At 40.4% G+C, this 12,142-nt stretch overlaps 1 protein-coding gene across 8 annotated transcripts in view; it reads left to right on the forward strand.

The window, feature by feature from the left end:
* Positions 1-12,142, forward strand: part of APBB2 (amyloid beta precursor protein binding family B member 2) — a 388,585-nt gene that overhangs the window by 69,443 nt on the left and 307,000 nt on the right. For all 8 annotated transcript variants that reach the window (XM_019413533.2, XM_019413479.2, XM_019413526.2 and 5 more), the window contains exon 2: positions 7,520-7,675. The gene's annotated coding sequence lies outside the window, so the exon portion shown is untranslated. The remainder of the gene's footprint in view (positions 1-7,519; positions 7,676-12,142) is intronic.

The raw sequence follows: 12,142 nt of genomic DNA on the forward strand, positions 1-12,142 counted from the left end.
ATTTATATGAAGTATGAGGAGAGTCAGGATGAAGCCTTGATGAACACGATTGGTATTCTAGTGGTCATGTAGAAAGGAGCCTACGAAGGAGCCTGAGAAAGAGACCTCAGAGGTGGGGAAGAACCAGGAAGACTTGGGGCAACCTGAGACTAAAGGGTGAGGAGGTGAGATGTTGTGTAGACTCTGCCAGGATAAGACCTATGCATTCCTGAGGTAAGTGTCAGCCTGCTATATGTGATAAGGGAAGCATTGGAAATTACAAAGGCATCGATAATTATTTCTGCCAGGGCCTCTGAGAAGACTTCATGAAGGAGGTAATATCTGGGCGGGGCTTCAAAGGACAAACACTTGGCACGTCTGAGTGGTATGGCGGGGCAGTCTGGGCGGATGGAGTAACACTAACAAAAGCCTGAAATTGTGAAAACGTGTGAAGCCCTTGGCAGTAATTCCTAATGAGCCGGACTTCACTGCGTCCAGCTTCTTTCTTAGGCAAAGGTCTCGTGTTGATGAAGGAGCATCCATTCTCTAAGATCAGAAGCACACCTTTTGCTAATCTTTGGTCGGATCGGAAGGTAACTAAAATAACTGCAGACCTGACCAGATACTTCCCAATGCTCTAAATAGACTACTTTATACATGATTTTCAGAACATAATCTTAATACAGAATTTATTACTAAATTTTGAGATTTAAGTTCTGTGTGCAAAACTAATGCCTGTGTTGTATTGCAAATTACGTAATCATGTGACAGACATCCTTAGACTACAGAGTGGAAAAGAGACTTAGCTTGTTCCAGTTAACCAGGTGCTAAGAAAATATGGGGCAGATAAGACTTGGGTAAAAAAATCCCGGGTCTTTGATTTAAAAGCTAGGTAAGGGGCGCCTGGGTGGTGCAGTCGGTTAAGCGTTCGACTTCAGCCAGGTCACGATCTCGCGGTCCGTGAGTTCGAGCCCCGCGTCAGGCTCTGGGCTGATGGCTCGGAGCCTGGAGCCTGTTTCCGATTCTGTGTCTCCCTCTCTCTCTGCCCCTCCCCCGTTCATGCTCTGTCTCTCTCTGTCCCAAAAATAAATAAAAAACGTTGAAAAAAAAATAAAAAAAAAATAAAAAAAAATAAAAGCTAGGTAACATCTGTCAAGTGACTGGACTTCTTTATGACTCAAATTGCCCATTTAAAAATAGGCGTAATAATAGTTCTTACTTCAGGATGGACGTGAGGATTAATGGAAAGCACTTAGCAAAAAGTTTCCCATTATCATGAAAAAAATATTTCGATACTTTCTTCTGTAAGAAAATCTAGTAAAACCAGTGGTTCCCAATCATGGCTGTGCATCAAAGCATCACGTCGAGATAGTTAAAAAACGAAGACTTCCCGGACTCTACCCCAGACCTGGTATGTGTGTCGTAGGAACTGGGCTTTGGACTTTGTATTTTTTTGTAGGAACTCCAGGGTTAGGAAGTCTTCTGTGGAGTTGAGTATCATTTTGGTCACTTTTCCTCGGATACTTTTTTCCTTGTTCTACAATGTTTTGAACATTGGCTCTTAGTGTTTGCTGAGTATGTGAGCTTTCAGGTTATTAATCCTGGTCACTGTGTGGCTCTTTACTCCATACCTTCTTTTGTCTTTCTTCCTCTTTTCTCACCCCCTTCTCCTCCATCCCATGCTGAATTTTTAGACAGTTGTGTTGACAGTGTCCTGGACAGCCTAGTTCTCAGGCCCTTTTTATTTATTTTTGTAATAAAACAGATTAAAAAAAGCAACTTTTCTAAGGCAGACATTTGGCATGTTAAAATGGAACTTCAGTTTAGTTTCTAAAATAAACAATTCAGCTTTTTAAAAAAATTCTTTAAAATGAGTGCTCCAGGAAATGCTTCTAAAATAACTGATATTCCCCTTGTTAACACTGGGGTTGTTATTGGCTGGATTCCAGCGTGTGTTCTTTTTCCTTGGTAGGGGGCAGGGGGCCAGTGTGGAGAGAGTGCTCTACTCCATGCCAACACACAAATTGTAGTGCCACAAACCTAAGAGTGTGGTTCATATGCTCGCAGTAGTTATCTGGTATATTGTAAAATGTGGTCTGGAGATTAAGAAGTAAAATTTTTAGGGGCCCCTGGGTGGCTCAGTCAGTTAAACGTTTGCCTCTTGATTTTGACTCAGGTCATGATCTCACAGTTTGTCGGATTGAGCCCCGCTTTGGGCTCTGCGCAGACAGTGTGGAACCTGCTTGGGATTCTCTCTCTCTCTCTCTCTCTCTCTCTCTCTCTCTCTCTCTCTCTCTCCCCCCCCCTCCCCCCCCTTCTCCCTCTCTCTCTCTCTCTCCCCCACTCCCTCTCTCTCCCCCACTCCCTCTCTGTCCCTCCCCTGCTTGTATGCATACTCTCTCTCTCAAAATGAACTTAAACATTTTTTTAAAAAGAAGTAAAATTTATTCTAATTGGATCAGTTAGAATATTCCTTTTAACTTTTGTGTGTAGGTATTTTGGTTAAAAGAATCCCCGTATTGCAGCCTTGCTGCTTATTACTCTATCTAGTTCATATATATTGTGCATTTCATATGGATGAGAAATGACTAAAACGTCAGCTTTATCAGGGCGGAAATTATGGTCCCCGGCACTTAGAATAGCGCCTGGCACGTAGTGTTGGAGAAGAATATATAAATGAATGAGCTAACAATTAGACAACCAAACTAAAAGCCACGTCTACCACTTTTCACTGAGAAACATTCTCAAGGACTCTTAAAGGTAACAATACCTGATATTGGTCTGGTATCTGGATCGGAGGCTGCCTGCGTGTTCCCATAGCTCCCTGTGCCTCACGCAAATCACACTGCATTCCTCAACCTAAGTCCTTGCAGGAAGGGACTGGGTCTGTTCATGGTTGTGTCCTCAGTGCCTTATCTGGCAGCATTGCAGTTTCTTAGTAAATATTTGTTGAATGAACATATAGAGCTAAAGTTTCCATACTGTGTTCATATTTGGTTTTATCAGTTGGCAGCCCCATGAAGTTGGCTGATGGTATCACACCAGTTTTACAAATGATGTAACAAAGGTTAAAGAGCATACGTTAGTTATCCCAGAAAGCCTCAGGTCATTCTAGGACTGCAAGCTCTAAATCTGCCTGTGTCTTCATCCCTTGTTCTTTCCAGAACAGCCTTTAAAATATTAGTAAGCTCTGGGTGTTGTATGTAAGCGATGAATCATGGGAATCTACTCCCAAAGCCAAGAGCACATTGTATATACTGTATGTTAGCTAACTTGACAATAAGTCATATTTAAAAAATAAAGAAATAACTGATATTCTAAAAAAAATAAATGAAATATAGTTAAATTTTTTTAAGAAAAGCACTAAAATTAGGAATAAAATGAGTTTAGCATGGGTGAGATAAACTTTACTTTGTTTTTGGTTTTAAGTTGCCACCCAGAACAGGAACAGTTTAATTTAAACTGAATGATCAGTTTTAATAAATCAGTCTATTATTTAAAAGCAAACAAACAAAAACCATTGGTGAACATAAATTCCCCCTCCCTGCCCCCTCCGGTTGAAACCTCTACTTGAGAGCCAGAGATGGGAAGTTACCATATGAAACCTTTTCCAAATTGTGCCATGTCTTCCTCATCAGCTACAGTCTTTGTTGGTGCCAGTTTGGGTGATTCATAATAGATCCTTTTCAGTTGCCTGTGATGGGTACCTATCATACGTCCTTTTTGAAACAAATTAAAAATAAAACAATTTTAAGACTATACTTTTTCCTGCCAAACATTTTAAGATGTAAATTTATCAATACTGTAAATATGTTTTTGAAAATCAGATTTCCAAAGTGGTGAAAGGCATGTTCTCCAGTGTATTTTAGCCTGGTCTTCCTGGTCATTTTGATATAGAAATTTCTGAAGTGTTGAATTGGCTTGGCTGGTATTTCTGGACTCAGGCTCGAGAAGGAGAACCCTTCCCTGTGATATTAGAATAGGAACAATAAAATGCCGGCCAAACATCTAAGATTCTCAAATGGTGGCAAGCATCTGGGTGCACGTTTCGCCAAAGGCATCCACTGAAGTAAAGACCACACAACACCCAGCCAGGGTTCCAAGAAAGCCTTTTAAAATCTGTGAGTCTGATCTAATTTCTGTTTCATCTCTATTAAGAAAGATAACTTGATGGCTCCAGCAAGATTTCATCCAGTTTGATCAGTAGGTCAGAGTTCGTTCTCCCAGCCGGATAAATTTGAACTTACCATCATCGCCTTACAAATAACTTTAAAGAGTTACTTGAACAATACCACAGAGCTTTGATTTCATTGTGAAATGGCAACAAGAATCCAGTTCCCTTTGCCCGCTGTGGACATTGACCTTTAGTATTAGAACAGAGGCATCAAGGGGGAATAAATAAACTGCCAATGTTGTGTTTCCTCCAGGATCCAGCCATGAAAATATATGGCAGGGACTTGAGGAGCAGTTTTGGGTGGAAAAAAATGCATTTTCTTTTTTAGTCGGGTGCCTGGCTTCTCAAATGAGGCGGGACAAGCTATTGTGTTTGTGCTGGCTCTTACAAAGCGAGATCACATCATCCCTCGATGCGGCTTTTTTTTTTTTTTTTTTTTTTTTTTTTATTAGCAGCTTCACAGCCCATGGCTTTGTTGTCCTGCTGCACAGTAGGACAGGCTGACGAGCAGTGAGCTCAATAAAGGCTTTTCAGGGAGCGTTTCTGAGTTTGTCATTGCCATCTGTCCTCTTCTCTCCCCTTGCTTTTCAGGCTATTCACATTTTGTGCAAATCTTGGGTTTCTGATTGGTGTGGCGGGGACACTGTAGGTGGATGCTAAGAAAGAAGTGGAGGTGAGCAGTATTTCAAATAAATAACTTAGAAGCAAAGAGAAAAATCTTGCTTGCTCTCTGAGGTTGTATCAGACATAAGAGAGGAAGTATTAGGATTATTTCATTTTATTTTACGTTAGTTCTCGGGGACTGTTGTTAATTTTTGAAACCACTAATGCCTCTCCCCTAAGAGTTGGGTCATTTTGGCAGGAAGAGGCCAGGACCTGATGCCATAAATCACTTGTTTGCAGCTACTGGGGTGAGCATGCATCTTTCTTCTCTCTTGCAGGTGGCTCATTGCAAGTGTAGTTTTAGCTTGTTGAAAACCCTTTGTCCTGCTTTGATTGCTGGGTATGTGCTGTTGTCAACAGGGCAAATGCTAGGACCAGAAAGCTTTCGGTGTGATAGGCAGTTTCTGTTCTGGACACCTGCCGCCCGAGCACACTGCAGCCATTGTTCCTCTGCTTGAACGTGTTCTGGGCAGAGCCACCACATCTTTTTTAGCCTGCAGTTGAGTCTTTTTTTTTTTTTTTTTTTTTTTCTGCATGCATTTCATTTTTGGTGGAACAAATGTCTGTCTTATTCTCCTGGTTTTGCTGGTATGAATTTAACATGTGCGTGTGTTTCATACAAACTTGCATTTGGAGGAGTGTGTGCTGAGACGTTGTAGTGGTGGAAAGAGTGCTGGGTCAGAGTGGAGACAGGTGATCTGGACTTTGATCCCTGATCCTCTCATCCCTGCTGCGTGGCCTCAGTAAAGATATTTGAACTCTCTGGGCATCTCACTGTCTTCATTTGTAACCTCAGGGAGTTTGGGGGTTCTTGGAATGATGGATTACCAACTCTTCCAGTGTTAAGATTCCACCACTGTGTTTTGTGTGTTCTGGGATGCTAAAGAGTGTCAAAAATGGAGGGCGTCAAGTGCTCACTAGGGCCGGGCCCCTGTGAGACTGTGTAACACCCGGAGGCACTCTTTTTAATTAAGCAAAAATTAGATGACATGGCAGTGACAGAGATGATTGGATGAATTAACTAAAGGAGGGAAATAACTATGGTCTTCTTGTCTCCTTGTGGTAAGTTTGCAGAAAACAAACACAAACTTTTTATTTCTAGAAAAGTAGTGTTAATCAGTTCTGACAGTGTTATTGGACATTTGGGTTTGGAACTTCTAAATTAAGAATTGTTGAGTTCAGATAAATGAAGACTTCTTAATTTATTAGCTCTTATTGATGAGATAAGAGGAAACCCACAGATCGGGCTGATGTAGGATAGACATCCAATTCCTGATTTGTATTCTCATACTGTTTAATAAAAATCTTCTTTAAAAGTATTCTAATTCTACAAGTAATCCATATAAGTTGTAGAAAATTTGGAAAACACCAAGGAAAGACAAATGGCTTCTAATTCCATGACCCAGAAATAGCTCTTTTTTCATACTTTGGTGTCTTTAAAATATACATACTCAGTTTGTAGAATAAAATTGGGATCATACCATACATATATATATATATATAACTTTCCTGTATTCCTTTTGAGATGATTTTTGGGACTGAGTTTTCAAATGAAGGTACAGATTAATGTAATATTATGCGTGGCACACTTGTGACAGGGTCTGTTTTGACTTACAGAAATAGAATTGTAGACCCAGTATCTGAAAATAACACTTGTCCTGTTCCCTCTCAAACAGGCTTTCAATGTTTAGCGTTTATAGATGTTGTCATAGCTAATACTATAATTAACAAATGAGGACTTCTTAATTTATTAGTTCTTAGTTGTTCACTAATTGCTTTTGTAAGTTTCCCTCATTTTAGTTTTCCGTGCCAGAATTGTTAACTTGCAGTACCAGTGAGCAGAAGTTATTTTAGCACTGTCTTTCTGGATGCCTTGATTCCTCAAGCTGAAGCATGGTAGCTAGCGTGGGCCAGGCCACAGGTTTGGCATGAAGGAGGAGAGTTAAGAGATTCCTTTTGCCCGAATATATTATACATTTGATAATATTTATAACTCACTTGTTGAATATTGGTTTCATATATCATTTTTCTCTATTAGGAAATGAAAGATGATTAGTTTCCCCTTTGGATTATTTAGCCTATAAAATTTTCTGTTACAGCATTCACTTTGCATTGAAAATGCATTTTAAATCCTGAACCACACTGGGATTCTTTATGACCTTCCCCTAATGTGTCTTTTGGTGTGGTGCCCTTTGAAGTCCCGAAATGTTTTTCTATTTGATTGAGATTAAATCTGGGTTTCATTTTACTTTTTAAAACATATTGAGCAAGTTAATTTTCTGTTCGAGTTCCTAAGGGGAATGATTCTAGCCCTCTGTGTCCCAAGAATTCAGACTGAGTCTTGCCAGAACATTCCTGTGGTTTTCCACAGGGCAGATCACTGTGTTCATGAAATTTTAGTTGTAGCTTGTGTTTTCTGTGGTTAATTAAAACATCTGGCTTTTGAATTTTCCACAAACAGAGTATAATCGTTTGGCCGAACCTTCTCAATAATGGTTAAATACCTTAGTCCTCCTTTAGGATAGCCCACACTTGTCTTTAGGACACCTCATAAGCTGTTGTCTCTGTTCCTTAATGATTTTAAACAATTGGAAAACATTTGGGGTTATCCTGCCAAACATAAACTCTTGAGAGAGAGAGAGAGTGTGTGTGTGTGTTTGTGAATATGAATCCCTCCAATGGCTTCTGGCTTTCCCCCTCCAGGTCGGAGCTGCTGTGGGTGAGCTGCTGTGGTCTGTAGCCAAGCATGCTGTGGTCGGATCTGCCCAGCCGTGGAACAGAAACATTTGCTGGATGGAAAATCCATAAAAGAAAGCTCCTGTGAAAGCCGGAGACAGACAGTAACTTAAGCAAAATCAGGTTAGTATAAGATAAGAGAGCCTGGATGAAATGGATCGGGTCAACTAGGGAAAAGCCGTTTTGTTTATGCCATAAAGTGCTTCTGAAACTGCCCCAAATAGTCATTCCCAGTTATTCGAGAGACTCCTAGCATTGTACAAATGGAAGATAGATCTGATCCTGACGTATTTACATGTACAGTGTATCATTGTCTTCCTCCCCGCCTCCTCTGTCCCATCGTCTTGCTGGTCGTCCTCTCCTCTCTCAGGGAACGTCCTCAGCGCACACATGTAAGAAGCCACAGCCAGAGGCCGCACAGAACAACCATAGCGATCTTGGTTTTATTTTGGAGAGAAACCGTGTCCTCGAGAAAGCATGGGCTTGCACTGGTGTTTTCAGACTCGCCCTCATTTGTGTTCTCACACTGGGAAGGGGGCATCATGGAAACCTGCCGTTTCTGTTGGGGTGCTGCTGGCCCTGGTTTGCTTGGCAAGATTTTACTTTTATCTCCCCCTGGACAAAAGCTAGCAACATGTTCATTTTTGGCAGGGTGTACATTTGGCATGAAGACACTCACATAGGACAGAAGAAAAGAAATGTCCTGAAAATAATAGGAATGTAGACAAATGCAAAATAGCCTCACCGTGGACCAGGAGAATGAAACAAAACCACCTCATGTGGAGCAGTAGGTGGGGACAGTTCATTTTGAGTACGTGTCCTGTACAAGGAGAGGCACTACAAACAAACATTTCTATTGGGTGTTCAGGCAGTAACTCAGCATTATACATAATAAACAGTGAATAAATACTCACCAGGCAGGAGTGAGTCAGCAGTCTTGAGACCCTGCAAAGTAGTGAGCGTCTGTTGACTTCACCCACTCAGCATCCCTTTTCTCTTTCTCTCTTTCAATAAACCGCCTAGATTTTCCCTGGGCAGTCAGTCACCCTTGCTCTGTTTTCAGCCTGTATCATCGTCAAAGGAGGTGGCCTCGCTGCCTCCATTATGGGTTTGTGACATAAGCTTGGCTAGTCAGGGTCACAAGGATCGGTTTATGGAGGACACCACTGTTTTCACTGACCCTGTTGCAAAGAGGTTTTTCCTTTTTGTGGGTTTTTTTTTTTTTTAAGCTGGAGCTGTTAGTTTCCCTCTTTGCCACCAGTTAGGGAAAGCCTTTCGGAGAATAAAGTTAACACAGAGATCAGAGCAGGGAGATACAAGAGATCACACACCCACACACACCCACACACCCCACACCGTATACAAAACTCAGATACAGCACCATCTAAAGGCAGTAACTCTGGTTTCACTTTCCTGGCAAGTTAGATAGTTTGAATTAGATGTCTATCACTTAGATCCAAAAAGGTCCTGATTGGGAATGCCTTCTAGGTGTGAGGTGTTAGTGTGAAATGATTGGCACTCCCTGTCTTTAGGGGCTCACAGTGTAGGAGATGGGCCAGATTGGTATTCAGTTAGCTGACACATGATGTGAAAAATGTATCACTAGAGGTAAAAACAAAACAAAACAAAAAAACCACACACACACACACACACACACACACACACACACACACACACACACAACGAAGTTCTGTGGGAGTAGAGATGCAATTATGAATTCTGTTGGGTGTTGGAGAGACTGGCAGAGAGCTGTTATTTAACAAAGGAGAAGTAGAATTTAGTCTTCAGGAACATTAGGAAAAAATACTTTTAATTCAATTACTTGCTTTTTGAGTCTCAAAGAAAGGGAGGCTTTTCAGAGCCTATAGTTAAAATGAATAGCAGATAAGGAAGATAATTTCGGAGCTTCCCTAGTAGTAGAATCCTGGTGTTTACAGTAAACACAATTGTTTTGGGAGCAGCCAAATGAGAGGTTCCCAGAAAGTTGTCCAGAGTTTATTTTAACACCGCAGGGTAACAGCGGCTCTTCTCACCTAAACCTCAGTTGGCTTTTGGTTTAAGCAGAATTCTCTAAGCATGTCATGAATTTTAAAGATTATTTCTTCTTCTTCATGCTAGACTTATTATTATTTTATTTTTTGTGACAGACATTGCTTTTTTAAATTAACAGACTTTATTTAAAAAAAAAATTTTTTTTTACATTTATTTATTTTTGAGAGAGAGAGAGAAACACAGAGTGTGAGCAGGGGAGGGGCAGAGAGAGAGAGGGGAGACACAGAATCTGAAACAGGCTCCAGGCTCTGAGCTGTCAGCACAGAGCCCGACATGGGGCTTGAACCCAGGAACTTTGAGAACATGACCTGAACCGAAGTTGGATGCTTAACTGACTGAGCCACCCAGGTACCCCTGAATTCTGTGTTCTTATAAAGACCAATTTTATATACCTATGTTCATCAAGCCTTATTTTTAAAAATAATGTTTACTTCTTTATTTTGAGAGAGAGAGAGAGAGAGAGAGAGAACAAGCAGGAGAGGGGCAGAGAGAGAGGGAGACAGAATCCCAAGCAGGCTCCACACTGTCAGCACAGAGCCTTATGTGGGGCTTGAACTCACGAACTGTGAGCTCATGACCTGAGCTGAAATCAAGAGTAGGACGCTTAACCAACTGAGCTACCCAGGTGCCTCTGTGGCATTTCATTATTATTTTTATTTGCAGTTTCCTAATAACACATGATTTTGAGCCTCTTTACATATCTTTGTTTGCCATCTGTATATCTTCTTTGGTGAGGTGCCTGTTAGGATTTTCTTACTGTTGAGTTCTAAGAGTTCTTTGGATGTTTTGGATACCAGTCCTTTATTAGGTAAGTCTTTTGTGGATATTTTCTTCCAGTTCTGTGGCTTTTTTCATTCTCTTAATAGCGTCTGTCTCATAGCAGAAGTTTTTAATTTTAATGAAGTCCAGAATATCAGTTATTAATTCTTTCATGGATTGTTGCTGTTGTATCTAAAAGTCACTGCCAGGGTGCCTGGGTGGCTCAGTTGGTTAAGCGTCCGACTTCAGCTTAGGTCATGATCTTGCAGTCCTTGGGTTCAAGCCCCATGTTGGGCTCTGTGTTGACAGCAGCCTGGAGGCTGCTCCAGATTCTGTGTCTCCCTCTCTCTCTCTCTCTCTCTCTCTCTCTCTGCCCCTCCCCCACTCGCACTCTGTCTCTCAGAAATGAATAAATGTTAAGAAATTAAAAAAAAATAAAGTCACTGCCCAACCAAGGTCATCCAGATTTTCTAGAGTTTTATATTTCTATTATGTCTTCTAGAGTTTTATAATTTTATGTTTTATATTTAGGTAAATGATCTACAGATATTTTGAGTTAATTTTTGTGAAAGCTGTCAAGGTCTTTGTCTAGATTCATATTTTGTATGTGAAATTACAGTTATCCCAGCACCATTTGTTGAAAAACTATCCTTTCTTCATTGAATGGCATTGGTTCCTTTGTCAAAGATCAGTTAACTGTACTTGTATGGGTCTGTTATCTGGGCTTGCTCTTCTGTTCCATTGATCTATTCACCTGTGCCTTCACCAGTATCACACTGTCTTGATTACTGTAGCTTTTAGTAAATCTTCAAGTTGGGTAGTGTTAGTCCTCCGACTTTATTCTCCCTCAATATTGTATTGGCTATCCTGGGCTTTTTGCCTTTCCTTGTAAATTTTAGAATCACTTTATCAGTATCCACCAAATAACTTGCCAGGATTTTGACTGAGATTGTGTTGAATCTGTAGGTCAAGTTGAGAAGAACAGATGTCTTGACAATATTGAGTCTTCCTTTCCATGTATGTGGAATAACTCCATTTATTTAGAACTTCTTTGATTTCTTTCATGAGTTTTGTAGTTTTCCTTATATGGATCTTGTACATATTTTATTAAGTTTATATCTAAGTACAGTAAAACCTTGGTTTGGAAGCATAATTCGTTCTGGAAACATGCTTGTAATCCAAAGCACTTATATATCAAAGTGAATTTCCCCATAAGAAATAATAGAAACTCAGATGATTCGTTCCACAACCCAAACATATTCATATAAAAATGATCACAATACTGTAATATCATACAAAATAATAAATAAAATACAATATATAAAGAAAAATAAACAAATTGACCTGCACTTACTTTTGAAAACCTCTGTGGCTGGTGTGAGGGAGACGAGAGAGGAGGGTTATTGTGTAAGACAACTTTTACTATCACTAATGGAATCACTGCTATTTATTGGCTCAATGGAATCTTTTCCTTTTGTGCAACTTTAACAAGGAACCTATCCAATGACACTTGCTTTTGCTCCTTTTGAGGACAGTGTGACATTGCATTGTCATCGCTTGCATTGCTACAGCTTATTCAGGCGGTGCATTTCTACAAAATTTTGCACTGTTTCCCACATGTTACACATCTCCCTCATCTCATTAGTAAGTAAGGGATTCCTCTGCCTTTTTCTCCCCCTCTGCAGATGAGATGCAGACGTCGACTTCTTATAAAATCTTGCAATTTCAGCCACTTGCATACCTCATTCGTGCTTCTTGATGATTTGCTTCTTGGCTTTT

This window comes from Panthera pardus, unplaced genomic scaffold (assembly GCF_024362965.1).
Source record: "Panthera pardus isolate Hobbes unplaced genomic scaffold, ASM2436296v1 HiC_scaffold_13, whole genome shotgun sequence".
Classification (NCBI taxonomy): Eukaryota; Metazoa; Chordata; class Mammalia; order Carnivora; family Felidae; genus Panthera; species Panthera pardus.